The sequence below is a fragment of the Nomascus leucogenys genome, chromosome 5 (genome assembly GCF_006542625.1).
Source record: "Nomascus leucogenys isolate Asia chromosome 5, Asia_NLE_v1, whole genome shotgun sequence".
Classification (NCBI taxonomy): Eukaryota; Metazoa; Chordata; class Mammalia; order Primates; family Hylobatidae; genus Nomascus; species Nomascus leucogenys.
This window is the reverse complement of record NC_044385.1, coordinates 32,656,020-32,680,501: the sequence shown is the minus strand read 5'-3', so window position 1 is coordinate 32,680,501 and position 24,482 is coordinate 32,656,020. Positions and strand designations below refer to the sequence as shown.

At 40.9% G+C, this 24,482-nt stretch overlaps 1 protein-coding gene and 1 pseudogene across 2 annotated transcripts in view; both read right to left on the bottom strand.

Annotated features, from left to right (window-relative positions):
* PTPN14 (protein tyrosine phosphatase non-receptor type 14) overlaps positions 1-24,482 on the bottom strand; it is a 205,272-nt gene that overhangs the window by 125,540 nt on the left and 55,250 nt on the right. The gene's annotated exons all lie outside the window — the stretch shown is intronic.
* On the bottom strand, positions 8,877-9,576 carry LOC101175782 (annotated as a pseudogene). The gene has a single exon (XR_004030092.1). The product of XR_004030092.1 is annotated as an AP-3 complex subunit sigma-1 pseudogene (transcript).

Genomic DNA, 24,482 nt, shown 5'->3' with positions numbered 1-24,482 from the left:
GATACTGAGTTCTCCCGAGATCTAGTTGTTGTAAAGTCTGGCACCTCGCCCGACTCCGCTCACTCTCTTGCCCCCTCCTCTCCTGCTATATGCGACGCCTGCTCCCCTCCTTCACCTTCCACCATGATTGAAAGCTCCCTGAGGCCCTCACCAGAAGCAGAGCAGATGCTGGTGCCATGCTTCCTATAAAGCCTGCAGAAGCATGAGCCAATTCAACCTCTTTTCTTGTAAGTTACTGAGTCTCAGGTATTTCTTCATAGCCATGCAAGAAGACTAACACAGTCATTATGAAGAAAGAATGAATCCGGAGATCACTGGCTTTTTGACACTAAGGCAGGGCAGGAGTCTCCAGCATGACCTCAGTGACTCTTCAAATCATTTAAGGAATCTGGAACCTGAGATAGGTCTTAAGAGACCATCTGGCTTCTTAAGAGAGGGTTAAGCTACAGAGAAAAGGGATGACAGTCAAGTTATTCCACTGACTCATGCTTTTTCAGGGGAAAAAATTGAACTTGGGTTTCCAAAAGAACATTCCCACCACCCAAGTTTTCCTTTTCTAGCCCCTGATCTGTCTTGTACTGGGGGTATTCTCACAGACAGAGATTACACATCCAGACAAGTTCCTTGCAATAAATACAATGGGACTACTGAGATGATAAAAAGTGTTTTAGTGTGCCCATGCTTGCTGAAAGCAATTTGTTGAGATATTTGCTCTGTAAACATCACATTTTAAAGGTCTTTTATATAGAATAGGCTACATTGCAAGAGAACATACAGAAAACCTTCAGTCACTTCTAAAATTCACTTCTGAGTAGTCAATCAGCTTCCTAAGCTCTAAAGTGTAAGTTTCCATCCTTACCTATTAACTGTGGATTTCCAGTATTTTATTCTCTCATTTTTAATTAAAAAAATTTTTCAAAGTTAAAAACACAAAGCAAAGAAAGACAGCTTTCTCACAATTTAGCAAAGGTCATTCAGCAGAGCAAACAAATCTTTAAATATGATGGGTAAACAGAGGAGAGATCTTTCACAAATATCAACCAAATGCAGCGTATTCCTCTTTATTGAATTACCTGCACAGTCTGTATATTTAGTCTGTTATTGAATTACCTGCACAGGCAAATGAAAGACAGAAGTTCAAATCCAAATCCTAAACATGGTCACTGCACTTTCTTTTTAGTTCCCATGCTATGCTATGTATACTTAACTCTTTATTTTTTTTTCTTAAAGATAAGTTCTGAAATCACCAAAAGAAGCTAACTGCTATTCAATTGCATCCTATATTTACCAACAGCCTTTGGAATTTCTCCAGCATTCCATATTATTACAACTCCCAAGGACATCTCACAGAACTATGTAATCTTGGTGAGGGTGTAAGAAAGGAAAGACTGATGCAACTCGTCTGTGCTGTGTATAAACCTGCATAGGGCACAGCTCAGTTTTGATAGGACTAGGTCATTTTCCTAAGGAAAGGCTAAAAAAAGGGATGAGGTGGGAGGGGATGGGAAATAAAAGAATACTAAAAATGTCTACTCTTATTTGCCTTTAAAGGAAGGCAGAAAGGAAATTAGTTTTGTGCAGTGCAAATGAGATTATTAGTTTCTTCTATCAATCAGTTTTATAGCTGTACCGTACCCAAATCATATCCATACATCAAATTATTTTTAGCCAAGTAAAGCTTTTTCTGCAAGGTTTAAAACACAAGCCCCTGACTTTAGTTGCTAATGAAAATAACATCAACAACAAAAACTTTAAAAAGCACATTTTAAGATTCCATTATTTCCCTCCTAACTCACTTTTAGTCAGTGGTGAGATGGAAACTTGTCCTAAAACATATTTTCCATCTTTCTTACGCACTAACCACGTAAATGACCTTTCAAGCCTTTCTAAAGCTGTATGTGAAACTGGAAAAGAAAGATCCCTACTGTGTTATAATTCATTACAGTAATACCTCACCTATACGAAACATGGCTACACAGCAACCTGATCTATGCAGAACACAGCCAAAAACCAAGAAATGAAGCCAAAACATCCTTTGAGCAGTTAAATATCACCAAATCCTTAATTCCAACATCATACACTTTGCTCAGGAAACAAAAGAACACCCTCAGTTCATTTACTCTGACTTTAAGTACAGTTCTTTACAAGTTCCTTGACCTGACTTCTCAGCCCTTAACAGATTTCAAAGAGACAAGGGGCTGTTATTACAGACAAGCACATTGACATAGGATAAAAAATGGCAACAAGGGAGGTGACACGTAAATGATTAAAATACACACTCCACAGCATACAAATCGGTGTCCAAAACTCCCGGTAGTAAATAGGAACAATTAAATAGTACCCAGCATAATCTGTTTAAGAAGGAAGAAAATAAATACATTTTTAAGTAAGTCCCATTCATGGTGGTTAAAAAGCCTCCATAACCTGGAAGCACTTTCCCCAAAGAGGTGGTTCTCTATCTCGTACATCTCTAACACTTTCTGTGAACTCTTGGAGTAAGGGGGTGGCTTCAGGAGGCAATCTTCTAGGAGGACAAGTTAGTCTGAAAAAGCTCCCCCGGTTATTGTTTAAAAAGATCATTTCTCCACCACCTGCTTTAAGGATTACTGTCTTGAGATTTCCAGAGAGACACGATTTTCCCACAGGAAGCAACTTAGAACATGCAGGTTTTTATTTTTGACCTTACCAAAACTTTCCTCTGAAGGCATTCTAAGTACATCTTGAATACTTATGGATAAAATAATGATGCCTGGGATTTGCTTAAAAAATCACGGGGGTTTGGGAACTGGGTGGGGGTGCAGATGAGGCACCACTAGGAGTTGACAGTTCTTGAAGGTGGGAGACAGGTATGTCAGGGGTCTCACCATTCTCTACAGCTTTGTATGTGCCTAAAATTTCCATAATAATAAGTTTGTAAAATAAAAAAATTTACTAAATGATACTTTTTAAAGTAACTTGGTAAAACAGATAACAGTGCTCACTAAAAAGGGTCAGAATTTTCCCTCCAAACTAACTCCTTTGTCCTTTGGATTTCACTAGATAAAACCAAAAGCAATAGTTTTTCCCTTCATTATTAAAAGGCAGTAGGAAAAATTCTTTCTGTAAGTAAAATGACAAGTTCTTTAAAATGTAAAGAACCATCAATTTGGGCATAAAATAAAGGACTCTTCCTGGTCCAGCTTGCATAATCAATTCCATCAGAAGAATACCTGACTCTGGTTTACTCTCAAATGAGCTTTGTCTAGTCACGCCAGGAATGCTTTGTTGTAAGACACCCCACCCTTCTTTGAGAGACGTGCAATCTGCGGCTCTTCAATTCCAGTTCTTTTTGCTGTCAGTATCTATATCCACAATGATGCATGTCCTGGAATGTCAGAGCTTATTACACCTAAAAATCAGAATGGGAAATTCCCCACAAGTGTCAGAGCACTAAGAAGGTGATATTGAGCACCACCATTTGTGAAGCAGAGACATTAATGGGGGCACTCTGCTGAGCACAATCTCAACAGCCCTACGACAACAGGGCTACTCTTACTATATCACCCCATTTTACACACTAAGGACTGAAGCTAAAGAGAGGAAATAACTTCCCCCACAATCATTCAGTGACTAAAGACAATCAAGTTCAAACCCAGAGCTCCATCTGACCCCATGTTCTTACCCAATGAACCATGCTATGACGCAGAAAGAGGGTTATCAGCTATGACCTTATGATATAAAAGTAACAGTGACAATAGCAAGCACCCACATTCTACAAAAAACAACTGTGACATACCATCAGCAGTTTATCTTTGCTCACCCACAGCGGACATTATTCAGATATGCTGGAGGGGGCCCTGAGGCTGGGACCCAATTTCAGCCCAAGGAAGCTCTATCCAGAAGGCATGGTGGAAGAATCAGGGTCCCATTCCAGCCATAGCACCCTGCAAGAGCCTCTTACCTAGATGGCCTATTCTACTGTACCAGTGTTGTGGAGTGAGAGAACCTCAGCATGTCGCATAGAACCTCTTAAAAACCAATTTGAAAAACAGAATCACAAAAGCAAATGGAAAGGTTTTCCAGCCAGGGCATATGACTCACTCATCAAATCAAAAGAAACTCGCTGAGGATAAACACACCTTTAGCTTGCTTCACTCTTTTCCGGAGATGTGCGCCCTGCAGGGACAGAAGTAGCCAAGAAAGAAGGGCTCTCCTGGAAAGACAGTTTGCTTGTGACCTCCCTCAGCAAAGCTTTCCACGCCTTCCTTTCCCCCGTTTCCTTCCTCCCATGCCTGAGTGAGTTCCCTCAACTTCTCTCCCATGTCCAGGGTGTCACTTCCTATCCAAACAGCGAGCAGCAGCCAAGCCACTCTGCCGGCTCTCTCCATCCGGGTCTGAGCATCCAGCACTGAGCTTCCCTGGGAATGTCGCCTCATTTACCAGTTTCTCCAGCCCCACCAGCGAGCCTCACCCAGAAGCAGTCATTTCCATGCCTAAGCCACTTACACACTGCATAACCATGGGTCCGAAGCTGGCTCGCTCCCTGCATTTCTAACATGGGGATGAAAACAGTCCCCACCACCTAGAGTTGTTGGGAGGGTTATGAGTTAATGATCTATAAATTCCTGGCACATGGTAAGCATTGTTTATGTGTTTGCTATCACTGCCGTTATTATCCTTGCTACTTCACGGAATACTGCAGGAAGCCCAAGGAAACACACTGACTGCTAAATACCACAGCTGTAAAAATGTTTTCCCAACAAGCCAATTGTTACAGAGCAGAGAATTTTTAAAGTTAAGGCTGTTCATCACAAAGAGAAAAAATATGAAACCAAAACATGCAACTACAGGTCCCACTGACTGGGAACCGTGACAGGGTGCCCAGTGGGTTTCAGATATGTGACCACTCCAGTGAATCAGTACAACCAAGTGGATTCTAGTGTATAACACAATCACTTCTCCAGAGCCAAGAAGCTGAATCAGAGGGGAGAAAGAATGAAAACAGGTATGAACTAGCATCAGCTGTTAAAGAGTTGTATAATCCCAACTGATGTAACCAAACGTTAATTACTAACAGGGAAAAACAAAGCTTCTAAACAGACATGGTCCTGCTGCTCATTAAAGGTATACTGTGGTCACACATGCACGCACATGCAACACAAACCCATTACAATTGTTCTTTCTTCTCTCTGTCCCCTGCCTTGTAAAGACACACACAACACACACATACCCCACACTACTTAAGTGGACACTTGGAACAACTTATGTTGTACTAAGTAGCTCTCAGTGACATTACAAAGAAAAAGAACCTGTCTAATGCTAACACAGTAACTTTACTATTGTAAAAATAATTTGTTAGCATACTATCATTCCTGTTACCATCAGTGACCTCAAAACAAGATTTGTTCAGCTGCTTGCATCAGTGCTGAGCAAGCCTGGGCCTCTAGAGACGAGATACTGCATGTGGGGATGGCTCTTCCCCTGTCTGCAACCCTGTAGGGTGTAAGCACATTAAGTAACAAGAGGGCAAAAGTCAGGTGCTTCAGTTTTCAAGTGGGACTCTTAGCTCTTAAAAACTGCAAGACTTAACTATGTACAATTTCTAACAAATTTGTATCTAATAAATACAGCAAATACTATACAGAGTAAACCTAATTCAAGAGATTCCTTTTGCTCTTCTGATTTATGTTTCAGAATGCTAAGGATTTCAAACCTCCCTGGGAATAAACACCATTTACTAAAATTGTTGTACATAAGCAAAGAAATCCACAGAAAAATAAATGCCTACTTCTTCAATTAGATTATAAAAGGGCAGAAACCAACGAAGTTTTATATAGTATTTGCACCCCAAATCCCTTTGCACTATAATTAGCACTGACTCTGAACTCAGCAGTGTCACTCTGGGGAAACTTTCGTTGGAAATAAAAGCAATGAATCTTAAAAATTCTGTATAAGGATGCTGCATTCAAAGTCATTTGTAGTAGAGGGTGGCAATTCAGAACAACCTGAGTATCCCTAATATATAGTTCAAGTACATTTTGGCACATTTACATTATTTAGACTATTCTGCAGTTATTAAAAATTAGTTCAATCTATATTAGCTCTGAACAATGCTCATGATGTGTTACTAAGTAGGAAAAGCTGCAGAGTAATATATAAGGCAAAACCAAAGCAAATAAACCAGTTACCTTGTGTATGTTTAGGTTTATATGAGCTTGGAGAAAACCATGGAGTATTTCCATACTCAGAGGGATAAAAGGAGGAACAGAGAAGAAACATCTACTTTCTCTCATACAATCTTTGGATTATCACCACTGTATTTGGAAAAAAAAGAAAACAAAAAACAAAAAAACCTTAATCACCTAACATATGCCTCTCCTAAATACTATATATAAGAAAACTTGGAAGAAGGGTTCCTTCAGTAGAACACTCATGATTCATTGATCGTTTCACCTATAATAGCCTTTAAATGATTACTACGTGCCAAGAAGTGTGCTAAAGACTTTAACGTGTATTTTCTCATTTATCTTCACATGCCCAATTTACAGATAAGGAAACTGAGGCTACATAACCTGGCCAAAGTTCTGGAGCTAGCAGGTGGCAAAGGCTGGCTCCACAGCTCAATCTTTCACCATTAGGTTATACTGTAAGATGTACGTTTACATAATAAAATAAGTAACAATATTTAATTATTTATTAATAAATAATATTTAGAGCACTCTCCCATTATCACATGGCTTTCGGCACCATATACAATCATACATTGACTAAAAGCAAAATGTACAAAGTAGTACATTTTGCTTAAAAAAAACAGGATCAAGCATTCCTTTTTAAAATTAGAATTTTTTGGTCTGGCACAGTGGCTCATGCCTGTAATCCTGGCACTTTGGGAGATCGAGGTGGAATGATCACTAGACCAGCCTGGTCAACACAGCAAGACCTACATCTCTACAAAAAATTTAAAAACTAACTGAATGTGGTGGTACATGCATGTAGTCTCAGCTACTCAGGAGGCTGAGGCAGGAGGATTGCTTGAGCCTAGGAGTTCAAGGCTGCAGTGAGCTATTGCATTACTGCCCTCCAACTGGGGCAACAGAGCAAAATCCTGTTTTTTTTGTTTTTGTTTTTTTTTGTTTTTTGAGATGGAGTCTCGCTCTGTCACCCAGGCTGGAGTGCAATGGTGTGATCTCGGCTCACTGCAACCTCTGCTTCCCATGGCTCAAAGAGAAAATAAGAACTTCAAGTAAGATTTTTTTGAGTAAAGATTATATCCAATCTCACTTTATTTCACATAAATGCAACATTTGAAACAGAAACAATTGGAGAGTCAAACAAATGCAGCACAAGAATAAAAACTGCCGGGCGTGGTGGCTCACACCTATAATCCCCAGCACTTTGGGAGGCCAAGGTGGGCAGATCATCTGAGGTCAGGAGTTCGAGACCACCCTGGCCAACATGGTGAAACCCCATCTCTACAAAAATGCAAAAAAAATTTAACTGGGCATGGTGGCATGCGCCTGTAGTTCCAGCTACTTGGGAGGCTGAGGCAGGAGAATTGCTCGAACCTGGGAGGCTGAGGTTGCAGTGAGCCAAGATCGCACCACTGCACTCCAGGCTGGGCAACAAGAGTGAAACTCCAGCTCAAAAAAAAAAAAATGAAAATGAAAATCAAAATTAAAATTAAAATATTCTAGTTATCTATTACATATGATTTTTGAAAACTGTCTCATTTACGCAGACACTGGAGCCTTATGAAGTCATTAGTTTTCTCAAGAGTACTGCTGCTCTGAAGTCAGATTGGTAAACAATGATTCCAATACAGACATTAAAATAGGCAAGAATGAGCTGGGCGCGGTGGCTCACGCCTATAATTCCAACACTTTGGGAGGCCGAGGCGGGTGGATCATGAGGTCAGGAGATCGAGATCATCCTGGCTAACACAGTGAAACCCCATCTCTACTAAAAATACAAAAAAATTAGCTGGGCATGGTGGCGGGTACCTGTAGTCCCAGCTACTTGGGAGGCTGAGGCAGGAGAATGGCGTGAACCCAGGAGGCGGAGCTTGCAGTGAGCCCAGATTACGCCACTACACTCCAGCCTGGGTGACAGAGCAAGACTCCGTCTCAAAAAAAAAAAAAAAAAAAAAAGGCAAGAATGAAGACTTCTTTCTATTACCTGTGCATAGATACTCTCAAGACACTCAAGACAAAATGAACTGATTTGGACACACAAAAAAAGTAATGGTGCTTAGTCATTTATTAGCTAAATTAGAACCTGTAGGTGATGCTAAACACTATCAAACAAAAATTATTCAAGGTGACCATCTCTTGAGAGCTCATTCCAGTAACAACTTTCTTTTTTGTGTATGTGTCTATGTGTGATAAAATATACTTTTATTTACTTTGTTGAGTCAGCGGGTTGTAAAAAAAATTATTGCTAAAGTAGATATCAGGCAAACAGAAAGGTGCTTTAGAAGTCCAGTTACCTTGGAGTTTATTTAAACTAAGAGAAAAAAGTCATAATGTTTTCATGCAATACATACTTGGTTCTTTAAATAACAATTGTGTGACAAATAGTAGAAGGAATTAAGGAATGCTGCACTTGTGATCCATACAAAACACCAACATTTTAGGTTGTACATAATTAAAGAAATATCTGAAACACTTTTTAAAACACTGTAGTAGCCAATACATAGAGGCATGCCATAGGTGGACACCCGAATGCAGTTTAGAAAAGAAAAAAAAAATCATATAGGAACTACCCAATTTCTTTAAAATCACTGAGCAAGGAAAGCAACATTGAACTTTCATACTGATTTTACACAACTGCTATACAGTACCTTGATTTAAATCCAAGAGCAAAAGTTAAGACTCTCCTCCTTTATTTTTGGTAAACAACTGCATGGTAAACTTAGATGACTCTTCCCCCTGGATTTTACCTCGGAGTGACCTTTTTACATTTTTTATTTAAAAGAGGGCAGGTTTGGCACTTTTATACTGATGTCACCAATGTTAATATTTCTTGGGATCTCAGGAAGATTCATATTCTTTACAGCTGATACAGCACGGGCTGGAGCTCCCACTAAGCCAGCCTCAGATTTTTCCAGCTTATTTTGTGCATCAATTTGTGTAACAATCTCATTCATGTTTGTCTCCAATACCATTCCCCCCATCACTATTTCTGCAAGAATACTGTGAACCTTGTCTACATGGAAAATCAAATCCAGTTCGCAGACATTTTCAAAACATTTGTCTAATGTTTCCACAAATACTTGAATTAGATCTAAAATGCCAAGTTCACTTTCTGAAGAATCCACACAGAAGACAAAATATATCGTTGCGTAATGTCTATAAATCAGTTTGTTGTCAGATCCCCCAATTAATAATCCCCCTTCTAGGAAATTACAAACATTTTCATCTCTCTTAGATACCAAATGGAAAGTCTCCCTGATGATTTTGCTGTTGTGTATCTTCACTGTAGGGCTGGTAGAACTTGGAGAGCCGTGACTTCCTGTGGTTGTTACAGATTAGGATCACCTTGATCATGGCTGTGCTGGGCCGACCGGGTGGGCACTGAGGACCAGGGCGGGAGCGGGCACACAAGCCTCGCCTAGTAAGCTCGCCGGCGACCCTTCCCCACCTGCCTCCAGTAACAACTTTCACTGTCGAAGTTTCTTCTCTGTAAAATATACTTACTCTACCGCTATTTTTATACTCTGTTATGCTACTTACAGACTCTACTGCTAATTTAATCTACTTCCTCTTGAAGTCTTTCATTTTAAAAGGGCAACTGGGTGCCATCTTCCCTACACTGCACCTTTATATATTTAACTCTCATTATGACAATCACTCCCTCATATTCTCCAATATAAATAATCCTACCTTTCTTACCTTTTCTTTTTAGGTATTATTTCTTCACATTTTAATTATCTCAGTGGTTCTCCATTAACTCTAAATTCTCCTTGTCTTCTTAAGTTATAGTACTAAAATAAAACAAATTACCTTTACCACCTAACTCATAGAGATGGGCTTATTTAACAGAAAACACAGAGCAGGCCAGTTGGATTTTCCCATAAAATCTGCATTTGAAAGAAGAGTTCTCACTAGAGAAAGACCCTTTCACCTCCAAAAGATAAGCATGCTATCATTTGTATCCAATAATAAAGAATAGGACAAAAGGAAAAAGAAATCGTAGAATGGGTCTAGAAAATATAGGTGTATTTAGTTCCTTGCCTGGCATGGTTATTTTAATCTAGTCAATCATTAGGAATTTGGTGTTGGATGTGGTGGCTCATGCCTGTAATCCCAGCACTTCAGGAAGCCAAGGCATGAGGATCTCTTGAGCCCAGGAGTTCGAGACCAGCCTGATCAACACAGTATCACCTCGTCTCTACAAAAAATTAAAAAATTAGCCAGGCATGGCAGCACACACCTGTGGTTCTAGCTCCTCGGGAAGCTGGGGCAGGAGAATAACTTGTATCTGGGAGATGAAGGCTGCAATGAGCTATGATCCTATGATTGCATTACTGCACTAAGCCTAGGTGACAGAGTGAGACCCCATCTCTTTAAAAAATAATAAATAAATATGAATTTGGAACTAGAAGTTAGGAGATGGCTGAGTTAAAGTGGTAAAATGCAGGTGTTCCCATTTTTTCCCCAACTGAAAAATCGCTTCAAATCAATGAGAAAACAAGACACAGATGTAAAGAGTTCCATGTTTGATGAAATAAGGGGGTTTCAGAAACCCCCCCAACACAAAATATAAATACAGAAGGTAAAAACCTGGCAGAGAAAGCTAAACTTGCTGTCAGTACACTTAACTTTAGTGACACAAGGTACCAGGTGTTTTGTTTTGTGAAACAAATGGGTAGGTTATGGGTAGGGAAGGACTTGAAAATAGGAGACTTGTTTGAATGTCTTTATTCCTCTCCATGCAGATGGGAACAGAAAGTCATTAAAGGTCTCCAAGAGGGACGTCTTCAGGGGAAGCAAAAGTGCGAGGTGCTGAGATTATCTAAAAAGGTTGGACAATGTGGAAAGTTATACAAGAGGCGTTTGTTTCACAAAGCAGTTGGAGGTGTGCAGGAAGACTTAGATGTTCAAAGAAAACCAAGCGAATGAAAAGGTTAGGCATTTACTCAAGGAAAAACAAAAATGTGTTCAACAAAGAAAATGCCATCTAAACACCACGCTTGTCTTAGCAGTAAACAATACTCACTTATTCACATGGAATAGAAAGCATTGAGCTGAGTCTAACCAGATTATTAGTGCTGCTAATTATCCTGGAAGGATGGTGGAGGAGAAGATGGAGCATAAATGAGATTAAATCATTTATCACCCACCACCACCACCATCCTAGCTAACGTTATTGAGCACTTACTGTGTTTTGTATTTTTATTCTGAGCACTTATAAGTGAGCCTCGTATCCCTCCCAGGAAGCTGCCACAAGACAAAAAGCACCATGAAGCCTTCTAGACTGAAAACAGAGGAATGCTTCTAGGGGAAGGAAGGATCCCCTTGACTGCCTTGAAGGAAGCTTTGGAATTCTTTCAGAAAGCGGAACAAGAGGAGCATTTCATTCAATTTTGGGAATTCTGTGATAACCACCAGGATCAAGGCCTCATTAGATCAATGGTATGAAATTCTCCTTCCTGTAATTGCTGAGAACAGATGAATATGCAAGAGCTAATGGACTCTGAGCTGGCAGAAGTGGACCTACAGATAAATTCAAAGTACGACTGACCTAGACTTCCAACTCCTCACCTCCACCCACCGAGTAATACAGAAGCGAATGTAACCACAGACATGGAGAGTTTCTGTACTGCGCCTAAATGCATGAAGAGGAACCACCACATGGCTGAAGACATCTAGTCTTTTATATTTCTTTTTTTTTTTTTTTTGAGATGGAGTCTTGCTGTGTCGCCCAGGCTGGAGTGCAGTGGCACAATCTCGGCTCACTGCAAGCTCTGCCTCCCGGGTTCACACCATTCTCCTGCCTCAGCCTCCCGAGTAGCTGGGACTACAGGCGCCTGCCGCCACACCCAGCTAATTTTTTGTATTTTTTAGTACAGACGGGGTTTCACCATGTTAGCCAGGATGGTCTCGATCTCCTGACCTCATGATCCGCCCACCTTGGCCTCTCAAAGTGCTGGGATTACAGGCGTGAGCCACCGCACGCGGCCTAGTCTTTTATATTTCATTGGTGAGTCCTTATTCACAGATGTCCACAGGTGCTGGCACTTACAATGACCAGAATTACTCTGCAGGCAGGGGTAGAGGGAGGGGTGTTAATAAATTATCATCAATAAATGTTCATGTCCCAAAACCATACCCTAATTTAACCAAAAATCATAGTTACCATCTATGGAGCACTTCCTCCATACTAAACTGTACATATGTTATCTCTCATACTCATGTCATCAACTCTGTAGAGGCATTATCCTCAGTCTACAGAACAGTAAATCAAACTTTACAGAGTCTAAGTAACTTACCTGAGATACACTAGCTAGTGGTGGAGCTCATATTGTCTCCATTAGGCTACGTGGTCTCCCATCTTCCAGAATGTCTTAAAGTATGAGCCTTTATTGTGATTCTTCCTTAGATTCTAGTGGGGTACAGGAAAGTAAGTCTCTACCAATGGAAATATAACTTACAGCTCACCGCCTGCTGACAATGTTGTATAAAACTACTTATCACATTAGAGAAATAGATTCTTCAGAGTACTTAGGGTTGGGACAATAGGAACAAAGTTGCTAGACCACCTAGGGCCCAGAATAAAAAGGAAAAAGAACTGAGATGAGAGGCAATGGGAGGCTAGAAATCAGGGTCTTTACCCAATGTATGTGTTTGCTGGAGGCACACACCCAAGGGCATTTGCTAAGTATTGTTCCCCTTCTGTTTGAAAAACAAAAACAACCTCCCTGAACCCCCTCCCATTCCCCCTAGTAGTGAACATAGGCCAATCTCAATACTGAAGTGAAAAAAATAAATCAAAACATGCCAAAGTTCTCAGATGTTTACATGACAAACTGGCATATCCCATGTTTTAACTCTGGTACATCTCCGTAAATCTGGAAAAGTTGACCCCATGTCACCCACATGCATAACCTTCAGCTATTCATATTAATTTACACACTTTGATCAGACTCTCCAAAGCATCTATGTTTTTTTTTTCATTCTACCACAAAATAATAAATAACTGGAAAAAATCCATATGCTTTGCTATTTTCACAGGTTAGTGCAGAAATGAACACAAACCGCATTGCATCCACTTCTTTTAACCCAATTCCTGTACTAAAACAAATTCAAGTAAAATATGCTTATTTTTCAAAGCACAATCCTAACGTCACTAATTCATGGGCAGTTCACATATGACTAGAGAAAGAAAAGGAGAAGGAAAGACAGGAATTAAAGTGAAGGAAGGAGGAGGAGGCAGGGAACACCTTATGAGAGGTCCCCCGAACTTAGCCAGACTAGAATTAAAGAAGGTGCATCAAAGACTATTACATCCAGCTGGGTGCGGTGGCTCATGCCTGTAATCCCAGCACTTTGGGAGGCTGAGGTGGGCAGATCAGCTGAGGTCAGGAGTTCGAGACCAGCCTGGCCAACATGGTGAAACCCCATCTCTGCTAAAAATACAAAAGTTAGCCAGGCATAGTGGCATGTGCCTGTAATCCCAGCTGCTCAGGAGGCCGAGGCAGGAGAATCACTTGAACCCTTGAACCTGGGAGGCAGAGGTTGCAATGAGCAGAGATCACGCCACTGCACTCCAGCCTGGGAGACAGAGCAAGACTCCGTCTCAAAAAAAAACGACTGTTACATCCAATTAGAAGAGCAACAGGGCAAAAAAGCTCCATCAACATATACTTTGCAAATAGTCTGTGAAGAAGGTTTGAAAGCACTTTGTTGAGAGCTAACATGTTAAGCAGTGACCTAAAAGATGAAAGATAAGCTGGCTGGGTTGAAGGGGCCCTTCTCTAACATGCCTGGGAAGAAGAGGTAGATGCTGTCCATATGATCTTGGGCCAATGGCAACATAAATAGCTGTGTTTGAGAGAGAACAAGGACCAAGCATTACAGGATCACTTTCCTAGAGATGCTATGACATTCCTCCAACGTTGCAGTTGTGTTAGCAAGAGCAGACAGATGCAGTGCAGAGTTGGGGCCTAAAGTCGACACCTAAAACACTGTACCCATTCAGCCCAAAGACCTTACCCTATAACAACAGTGAATGACACAAGGGAGAAAGCAAGGGCCCTATACACCATACAACATAGAAGCCAACCTTTTACACATTAAGAGCATCTCCACCCAAACTTGATTGAAATTTTGTACTGAGCACAGATAATCCTCTACTTCTACTTATCGGCCAAGAAAAGTAAGTTAAATTTGTTAAATTAAGATTATGTTTCGGCCTGGCGCAGTGGCTCACGCTTGTAATCCCAGCACTTTGGGAGGCCAAGGCAGGTGGATCATGAGGTCAGGTGATCGAGACCACGATGAAACCCCATCTCTACTAAAAACACAAAAAATTAGCTGGGCATGGTGGCAGGCGCCTGTAGTCCCAGCTACTCGGAGAGGCTGAGGCAGGAGAATGGCGTGAACCCGGGAGGTGGAGCTTGCAGTGAGCTGAGATTGCGCCACTGCACTCCAGCCTGGACAACAGAGCGAGACTCTGTCTCAAAAAAAAAAAAAAAAAAAAAAAAAAGATTGCGTTTCAGAGTAATTTGACGCACATTTTTAATAGAAATTTATTATTACAAATATTTATCACGTACCTTGTAGGGGCCAGGCACTACACTAGACAATAGGGATAAAACTGTTTAAGACAGACACAGCTGTGCTGCTCTCACAAAGCCCACCTACCATAAAACACTTTAATCATCTCCAAAACAACTCTCTGTACAGGCATACAAAAGAATCAAAATCACTAAAGCATCTAAGCAGGGCAATATCAGAGCTGAGCACATAAAAACCATGTAAAAGGAACCAAATAGCATGCTGTCATAAGTCTTATCTTTTTCTTAACAATATCTGCCCTTTGTAAAATGCCAAATACCAGAACATTGAGGAGCATCATTAACTTTCACCAAGCAACTGAAAGGTGTCAGACACTGTGGATCTAAAGATGAGTACAACCTGGCTTTTGTCTTCAGAAAGCTCATAATCTAGTGGGGATGAATTCTTCAGGATCACAGAGGGCAAATGGCCTTCTCTGGAAAGAGGTTTTTGACAGCTGTGCTTAAGAAGATTTTTGCAAAAGTGACACTGTAATATTATTGCCTTTTCCTCAATACAAATTTTCCCATCACAAGCACAGACATCAGAAAAGGCTCTTGACCTCTCTGCTATGTTGCAATACATTTCATCAAAATGAACTTGTTACCGCTTCTCGAAATAGGAAATTCTCTCTATCCTTCCACCCAGCATTCAAAGACATCAGAATTTCCCCTAGTTCATGGTGTGGCTAAGGCTGCATCGAAAGACAACATAAGGTGGTTTGAGAAAGGCCCTTTAAGATCTGGGCCTTGCCTACCTAAGTAATGAGGAAAAGGAAGATAGTAACAATAATAATGGTGATTAGTAACCGCAGCTTCAACGGACTGAGCATTTATGATGTGTCAAGCATGGTGTTAAGCACTTTCAGTCTGTTATATCATTCAGCCCTCATAACAGTCCTGAGGTAAGTATATTATTTATCCTCATGTTATGGGTGACGAAACTGAGGCTTGAGGAGGTTGAGATTTTGCTCAAGGACACAAAGCTAGGAAGTGGCAGAGCCAAACCCAAAACTGTATCCATCTGTACCATGCCCCCTCCCCTTGCCCACCCTTTTCCCATAGCGCGAGTCACCTGCAAAGAGCAGGAACCATGGAACCACCATACTGTTTCTAATCTCCAAGCCTTTGAGTATTATTGCTTCTGAGAGGCCACACTTCCCAATTTTCATCCAGTCGACTCCTATTTGTCTTTCAGAATGCATTTGGAGTCAACTTTCCAGGAAAGTTCTCTAAATTGCCCCTCTCTAAGGTTTGATGCCTCATCTCTGGATTTGCTTAGCCCCTGAACACGGACTCCCTCTCTCCCAGCACTTGTCCCACTGTGTCATGCAGTTATGAGCTGCTCAAGGTCATGGATCATTTTATATTCAACTCTGCAGCTCCAGAGCCTCATAGGGTACTTACTAGCAGCAGGCATCACATCACTGTGTTGGCTGACTGAACAAATGCATGAGAAAGAGAACTGAAGTTAAGGACTTATTCTAGGATGGTCTCTCTGGAGCTAGAGATGTCTGAATTCAAGTCCTGACTCTACCTCTTATCAACTGGCCAATTTATTTAACCTCTCTAAGCCTCAGTGTCTTGTCTATAAAATAAAGGCTAACAGTAGCATCTAGCTCTAAAGTCTCTTCTGAGAGTTTAGATTTTGCCGCTCAGCTCAGTAAGTGACATATATGTTAATAAATGTTAGTTATTAGTAATAAAGTATAGGCCAAAGCCAATCCTCTTATAATAAACAACTTTGCCCTTGGTTCCCAGCTTTCCTTTTTCCTCCAATCCCAAGGCTTTGAGCAAGTAAAAAGTCACTCCTCTTACAATGAGGCAATGGGGTGGTGGAATCACTTCATCAAACCAACCCAGGTCCCTTCCAGAGCTAGATATTTAAGGATCCTTTAGGTTTTTCCACAAAGTTACAAGGGGGAAATGTTTCACATATAACCTTGAAGTAAATCTTTTCTCCCAAAATAAGCATTTCCCTGGGAATTGATACCCCAGCTGAGAATAAAGCAGCTGTTGCTGTTAACATTTACCTTTGACAGAGCACTATTAATTGTATCATGTTGATCATCAGATCACAGTAAAACTGTACATTAAAAATCATATTGTTTCATGCCATATTCAACAAAGCATCTTTGGCTATAAATAGGACAAAAGAGTGTCTCCTGTTGTGTATGCATAAATGAGAATACTATGGAAGATGTTAGAATTCAGTTATATTTGTGTTCCTTTAAGAAACACAAATCGTGGCTCACACCTGTAATCCCAATACTTTGGGAGGCCAAGGCTGGCAGATCATTTGAGGGCAGAAGTTCAGGACCAGCCTAGCCAACATGGTGAAACCATGTCTCTAATAAAAATACAAAAGTTAGCCAGGCATGGTGGTGCACGCCTGTAATCCCAGCTACTTTGGAGGCTACAGCAGAAGAATCACTTGAACCCGGGGGCAGAAGTTCACAACCAGCCTAGCCAACATGGTGAAACCCCGTCTCTAATAAAAATACAAAAGTTAGCCAGGCGTGGTGGTGCACACCTGTAATCCCAGCTACTTCGGAGGCTACAGCAGAAGAATCACTTGAACCCGGGAGGTGGAGGTTGCAGTGAGCTGAGATTGCGCCACTGCACTCCAGCCTGGGTGACAGAGTGAGACCTTGTCTCAAAAGGAAGAAAGAAAGAAAAGAAAAGAAAAGAAAAGAAAGAAAGAAAGAAAGAAAGAAAGAAAGAAAGAAAGAAAGAAAGAAAGAGAGAAAGAAAGGAAGGAAGGAAGGAAAGAGAGGAAAGAGAGGAAAGAAAGGAAAGAGAAAGGAAAGAAAAAGAAAGAAAGAAAGAAAAAGAAAGAAAAGAAAGAAAGAAAGAAAGAAAGACAGACAGACAGACAGACACATTGCTTAATATGGCATAACCCCCTACCCAGTGGCATGGGCAAGGTTTTTTAAATTGTATTTTCTTTAATATGATTTTTAAATCCATAGATGATAGTAATGATGTAGGACTGAGAATGGCCTGGTAAAACTCTAAAACCAAACTTCATTTTATATGCTCTCACAATGCTGCAATGTAATGTTAGTTCACAGATAAAACTGCTGTGTATGAGCTCTATCTACAGTGGCTGCGGGCTGCCTGTGCTGCCAGGGTATTCCAACTTTTATTCACTGGTCGATAAAGCAGAGGTCCCCAACCTTTTTGACACTAGGGACTGGTTTCAAGGAAGACAATCTTTCCACAAATGGGAGTGAGGAGCGATGGTTTTGGAATAAAACCATTGCACCTCAGATCATCAGGCATGAGTTAAATTCTCATAAGGAGTGTGCAACCTAGATCCCTGGCTTGAGCTGTTCACAATAGGGTTCCTGCTCCTATGAGAATCAACTGCTGCTGTGGATCCAACAGGAGGCGGAGCTCAGGCGGTACTCACCTCCTGCTGTGAGGCCAGTTCCCAACAGGCCACGGACTAGTACTGGTCTGGGACCCCTGTGATAAAGCACAACTGGATGGCCCTCTAGGCTTACAATGAAAAACTTCAGCACTTAGAAAGCTGGATTTGGGGCCAGGCGTGGTGGCTCACGCCTGTAATCCTAGCACTTTGGGAGGCCGAGGCGGGTGGATCACCTGAGGTCAGGAGTTCGAGACCAGCCTGACCAACATGGAGAAACCCCATCTCTACTAAAAAAAAAATACAAAAAAAATTAGCCGGGCGTGGAGGCGCATGCCTGTAATCCCAGTTACTCGGGAGGCTGAGGCAGGAGAATCGCTTGAACCCAGGAGGCGGAGGTTGTGGTGAGCCAAGATTGCACCATTGCACTCCAGCCTGGGCAACAAGAGTGAAAACTCTGTCTCAAAAAAAAAGAAAGCTGGATTTGGAAGGAGACTAAAGGACAAGACAGGAATACGAGACAGATTTCCCCAAGTCTAGTTCACCTGGGTCACCTGCCAGAGCAAACATCCACCTGCCTCCTTCCATTCTTTTCTTTTCTATCCTCCCCCTCAAAAGCAGTTTAGTTACTACACTCGATCTTGGTTTAAAGACCCAGGTGTCATACCTCACAAATACAGCACTTACAGTCACATCTAGATTACTCAGTCTATTCTTAAACCCTGACTTGTCACTTCCATTTTCGGGCTGCCCATCCTCATTTCAAATAGAGGACTTTCTTTTTCTACTCCATTCTCTGCTTATTTCCATTTTGGGATGAGAATTTATTTTAAAATATGATATTCATTAATTCACTTACTGAAGACACATTTACTAAAGTAACCTATCAAATGCAGGATACTGTGTTAAAAAAAAAAAAAAACTTTGGGAGAATATAATAATGAGTAAAAGATCATCCCTGCCCCCCAAAAGGCAGAAGAAATAAGAAGACATGTCCACACCATGTAGCTATCACTTAGGAGATAGATGGCCCCTAGGAAAATCAATTTGGGCCTCTGGCATCTGCAGATTCAGCATCTGTACATTCAACCCCAAAGGTCCATAACATAATGAGTTACAAACCTGTAGAGACACACATATAACACTGATTTAATTTTAATGGCACAATTCATTTAAATGCCTTTATAAATGATTTTAGCTTTGCGTGACCCTAAGGAGAATCAGATTACAGTTTTGTGTATATGTTGGGACATTTGATGATGACAGAGTGTAACCATGGTATTATCAAATGAGGCATTCCTTGCTGGTGCCGCATGCCTGGCTACAAAGAATGTGTTGTTGGCCAGGCATGGTGGCTCACACCTGTAATCCAAGCCCTTTGGGAGGCCATGGCAGGTGGATCACTTGAGGCCAGGAGTTTGATACCAGCCTGGCTAACATGGCAAAACCCCGTCTCAATTAAAGATACAAAAATTAGCTGGAGGTGATGGTGCATGCCTGTAATCCTAGCTACTCAGGAGGCTGAGGCACGAGAACTGCAAGGCAGAGGTTGCAGTGAGCCAAGATCACACTACAGCATTCCAGCCCGGGCAACAGAGCAAGAATCTGTCTCAAAAAAAAAAAAAGAATGCGGCAGAATTCACACCATGTAGCAGGAGGGTATGAGGGTATGAGAAAGGTGCCATTAAGGAAACTGAGCTAAGGCTTTATTTATGTCTAGCAGGATTCCAACAGGCAGTGGTGGTGACTGTTTTCAGAGGGGGGATGATCATTCCCAGTGTTTCTGATTCCTAAGTGGGAAAGCAAGACATGTTTGGAGGTCAGAAGGCACAAATCGGGCTGGCTGCAGGGCAGAGGGGTCCTGGGTGCGAGGAAGCCTCAGAAGGGACTGCCTACGAGGTTCTGACTGGGGACAGCAGCAAGTGAAGCCAATGGTCAGAGTGATGGCCTGGGCGATGTGTTGGAAACAGGAACTTCTGATCAAGAACCTGCAGGTGGAAGGGCTCAAGAGATGAGAAAGAAGTGAATCCGTTTCTTGGGGAACCTCCAAGCTGTTCCTCCATGGTGGTTGTACTAATTTACATTCCCACCAACCATGTACAAGACAACACAAAGGATAAATCCTTGAGGGGATGGGTACCCCATTTTCCATGATGTGATTATTATGTATTATATGCCTGTATCAAAATAGCTCATGTGCTCCATAAGTATATATACTTACTATGTACCTACAAAAATTAAAAATAAAAAAGTATTAAAAAAAGAAATGAATTAGGCAATCAATAAAGAGTCATCACATTCCAATGAATTAGGAGAGATGGCGAGAGAGCAAAACAGGAAATTGATCTTTTATACATAACTGTAATCTATTCAGAGACACAGTGGGATCAGTGACAATGATACATGCTAACATACTGACCCAGGTTAAATATACTTTATATGCAAGACTCGTATATATAATGGCACAAATATATAGTCAAGATTTCAAATGTGAAATGACAGAATGATTACACTAGTAAGATCTTTCACAGAACATATTCTTGTTGGCATCTATCAAAAAAAAGTAAGAACAACTTCTGCACCTGTACCCCAGAACTTAAACTTTAAAAAATTTAAAAATACAAATACAAATAGTTTTTTAAAAAGAACCACTTCTAAAGGTGTAGCACTCAATTTACATGGACACATCAAAGAAAGAGAACCAAAGAAATCACTGGCAGCACTCCACCAGTGTCCTCTCCCGTCGTTAGTGCCTTCCTTTTCCGCTTCTCTCTTTCTTTTTTTTTTGAGACGGGGTCTCACACTGTTGCCCAGGCTGGAGTGCATAGGCGCTATCTCAGCTCACTGCAAGCTCCGCCTCCCAGGTTCACGCCATTCTCCTGCCTCAGCCTCCCGAGTAGCTGGGACTACAGGCACCCGCCACCACGCCCAGCTAATTTTTTGTGTTTTTAGTAGAGACGGGGTTTCACCATGTTAGCCAGGATGGTCTCTCTCGATCTCCTGACCTCGTGATCCGCCCGCCTTGGCTTCCCAAAGTGCTGGGATTACAGGTGTGAGCCACAGCGCCTGGCCCCTCTTCTCTCTTTCTTACCTTACTCCTTGTACCAGTCATCTTGTTGTCAGCCCTATTACACAGGCTAATGTTCCCCAACCTTGGAGAGGTTAGTGATTTCTGCCATATAAGCATATACTTTAATGCTTTTTGGTCAAAATAAGAACAAGCCCTGGATGTACTTTTTACCCTGCCAAGTTAGCCAACTTTAACTTTATGCTCTATTGTGTTGCACTGTTATCTAACATTAAGCTCTTTTTTTGCAAGGGTAGAAAGAGATGACACTAGGGAATTGGTCATATAAATGAAGCTTTACATGAACAAAGCAGGGAGAACTAAAGCTAACAAAATGTTTGCACGTCTAAAGGAAGAGTGACCTCTCATGCTGTTTCTAAGACTGAGTTACCACTACACTACTGAATGGAAGGGAGGGAAGGGGGAAGGGCAGTTCTGTTCCTTGACAATATTCAAGGAAAAGGAAGACCAAAGTATAATTAGAAACACTGACCATGTGTCATCTTCACCACAAGTGAACCTGACGGAAGGAGATGCCTGAAAGACCTGGAATTCTTCTTGCTTGACTCATGAAACTCAACAGGTCTTAGAGATGACTGCACATTAAAATCACTTTGGACCAAGAAGCAACTGTCTGAGAACTGGGACCAGCATTAGTGGTGAGATGTATTTTCTCTTCTCTCAGCATCATCCCAGAAAGGGACACACAGAGTTACTCATTAAGGTGAAAAAATCTAAAGACACTATACTAGTGAAAAGCTTGGGATCTGAAGAAAGAGCCCTGAATTTCAATGCTATGTTTGAATTTCAGCCAACTGTAAAATCTTTGGCATACTATTTAAACTCTCTGAGCCTCAGTTTCCTCATCTGTAAGATGAAAACAGTAACTACATGTCACAGCGTCAGTGAAAACATTAAATAAGATAATGTATATAAAGCACTATCAGAGTCCCTGGCCCAGATAACAATGCCTAATAATTACCTATTACTGTAGCTATTACAAGTAGGGGGACAGTGGTTTAAAAATCAACATGGAAGGAATAAAAAGGAGATGTAAAAGATGACACCAAAACCAAAATTTAATTCAAATCTTCTGAAGCAAACTAAGTACCATTAAGGAGAGGAATAACAATTGGTCAGAAAATCTGCAGTAATTCAAGAGTCTAAAAAAATAGTGTTCCATTAATCCACTCCAGGAGAAAAGGTACTTAGACAAGACTGATGTTATCAAATTAAGATGGGGGAAGAAAAGTGCTTCTTAGAATAGTTATCATGTGCTATTTTATTTTATTTATTTGTTATTTATTTATTTACTTTGTGATGGGAATTCACTCTTGTTGCCCAGGCTGGAGTGCAATCGTGCGATCTCAGCTCACCGCAACCTCCGCCTCCCGGGTTAAAGCGATGCTCCTGCCTCAGCCTCCCGAGTAGCTGGGATTATAGGCACATGCCACCATGCCCAGCTAATTTTGTATTTTTAGTAGAGACGGGGTTTCACCATGTTGATCAGGCTGGTCTCGAACTCCCGACCTCCGGTGATCCGCCCTGCCTCGGCCTCCCAAAGTGCTGGGATTATAGGCATGAGCCACCACACTTGGCCTCATGTGCTATTTTAATACATTTTTCACACCCACAGATAAACAACACTTCATGTTTCTTTTCTAAACAAAAAAAAACTCTCCTGGCATTCTTGGTCCTGAGCTTATAATTTGCTCAGTAATTTTCCATTTCAGTTTTCTGCTCACAGATTTAGAAACGTACTTCATTTCCTAACAAAAATACTTACGCTCTGCCGTATGTATTGCTTCTGCATAACTAGATCCCAGTGAACAGATGAGAGAGGTATCCAAGAGGAAATGTGGAATAATAGTGTGCCAAGTGTTCTAGAGCAGAAGGTCACACTACGGAACATACTTTATAACTGTAACAGGATATGGCTTAGCCCAGTGTTAGGCTTAGCCCAGGATAGGGCTCAGCCCAGCCCTGTCAGGGGAGCTCAGCCAAGGTCCTCAGGGGCAAGGAATTCTAGTTACTGCACACTGACCTCCTACATGATCCATACCAACTCACTGAAACCCCTCAGGGAAAATGAGTTACTAGTACCTGCCCTGCTCTCCAAACTTCCAATGGAATAGCAAATTATGGGTTTTCTGTTTCTTGTTTTCAGCAGCATCTTTATTTTCAAATGAAATATTACAGATAAAAGCAGAACTGATTTGATGACACCTGATATTCTTTTTAAACCCTCCTTACCCCCTACCCAAGTGCTGGGATCCCTAAGGGACCAGAGAACACTATTAGAAACTAAATGACAGCTGCAGAGAGATTTTTAAAGTCCTAAAGAACAATTTATCCATAATCCGAATTTCTATGATTCAGTTTTAACTTAATATCTAACTTGATCTATATTCCACAGAACTGCTTTGGTAAGTCATAAAAATCCTATATAAAAATATATCAATTTTCATGATTAAACTACAGAGGAAAAGAAATAAAGTTCAATCATTCCTTCATTCTAGCTCAGTCTTTGTAAGAAAACAAAATCATAAAAGTGCTAGAAAAAAAAAAACATAAGAAAATACATTTTTAAATTGGAGAGTCTTTGTAAATAAGATCCAAAACTGAGAGACCATACAGATTTTATTATATAAATTAAAACTCCTTTATGGCTAACGACAACAAGAAATAAGTTAGCAAACAACAACCTGGTCTCCAGAAATTGAGCTCTATTGAGGGGTGCGGCGGGGGGGAAGAAAGAAAGAAAGAAAACAACAACCTGGAGGAAAATACTTGCAATATATGTAACAGACCAAAAGGTTAATATCAAAGAAATCTCAATAATCGATCAGAAACTAGAAAAATGGAAAATTTATAGCTGAAAGACACACAGCTAAGAAGCATATGAAAACATTCAACCTTACCATCAGGAAAATGTAAATTAAACATGCACAAGAGGCAATGTTTTTAATCTATCAAGTTAAAAAAAACTAAAAGAGATCATTTTCAGAGATGATGAGGATAGTGAGACTATTTATTGGAATACACACAGGTGAAACATTTTTAAGCAGAAATTTGGCATTATCCATCAAAATTTAAGTGTGTATAGCATTTAACCCAGTCATTCCACTTTTAATCTATGTTACAAGGTTCTACATACATCTATGAAAAAGGATGTCACTTTTCCATTATTTATAATACGGAAACATGATATCACTGGAAGCCTATGGGACCTGGTGCAAAGGTACAAACATTTATAAGAACTAGAATGATCTATACTTACTCCTGAG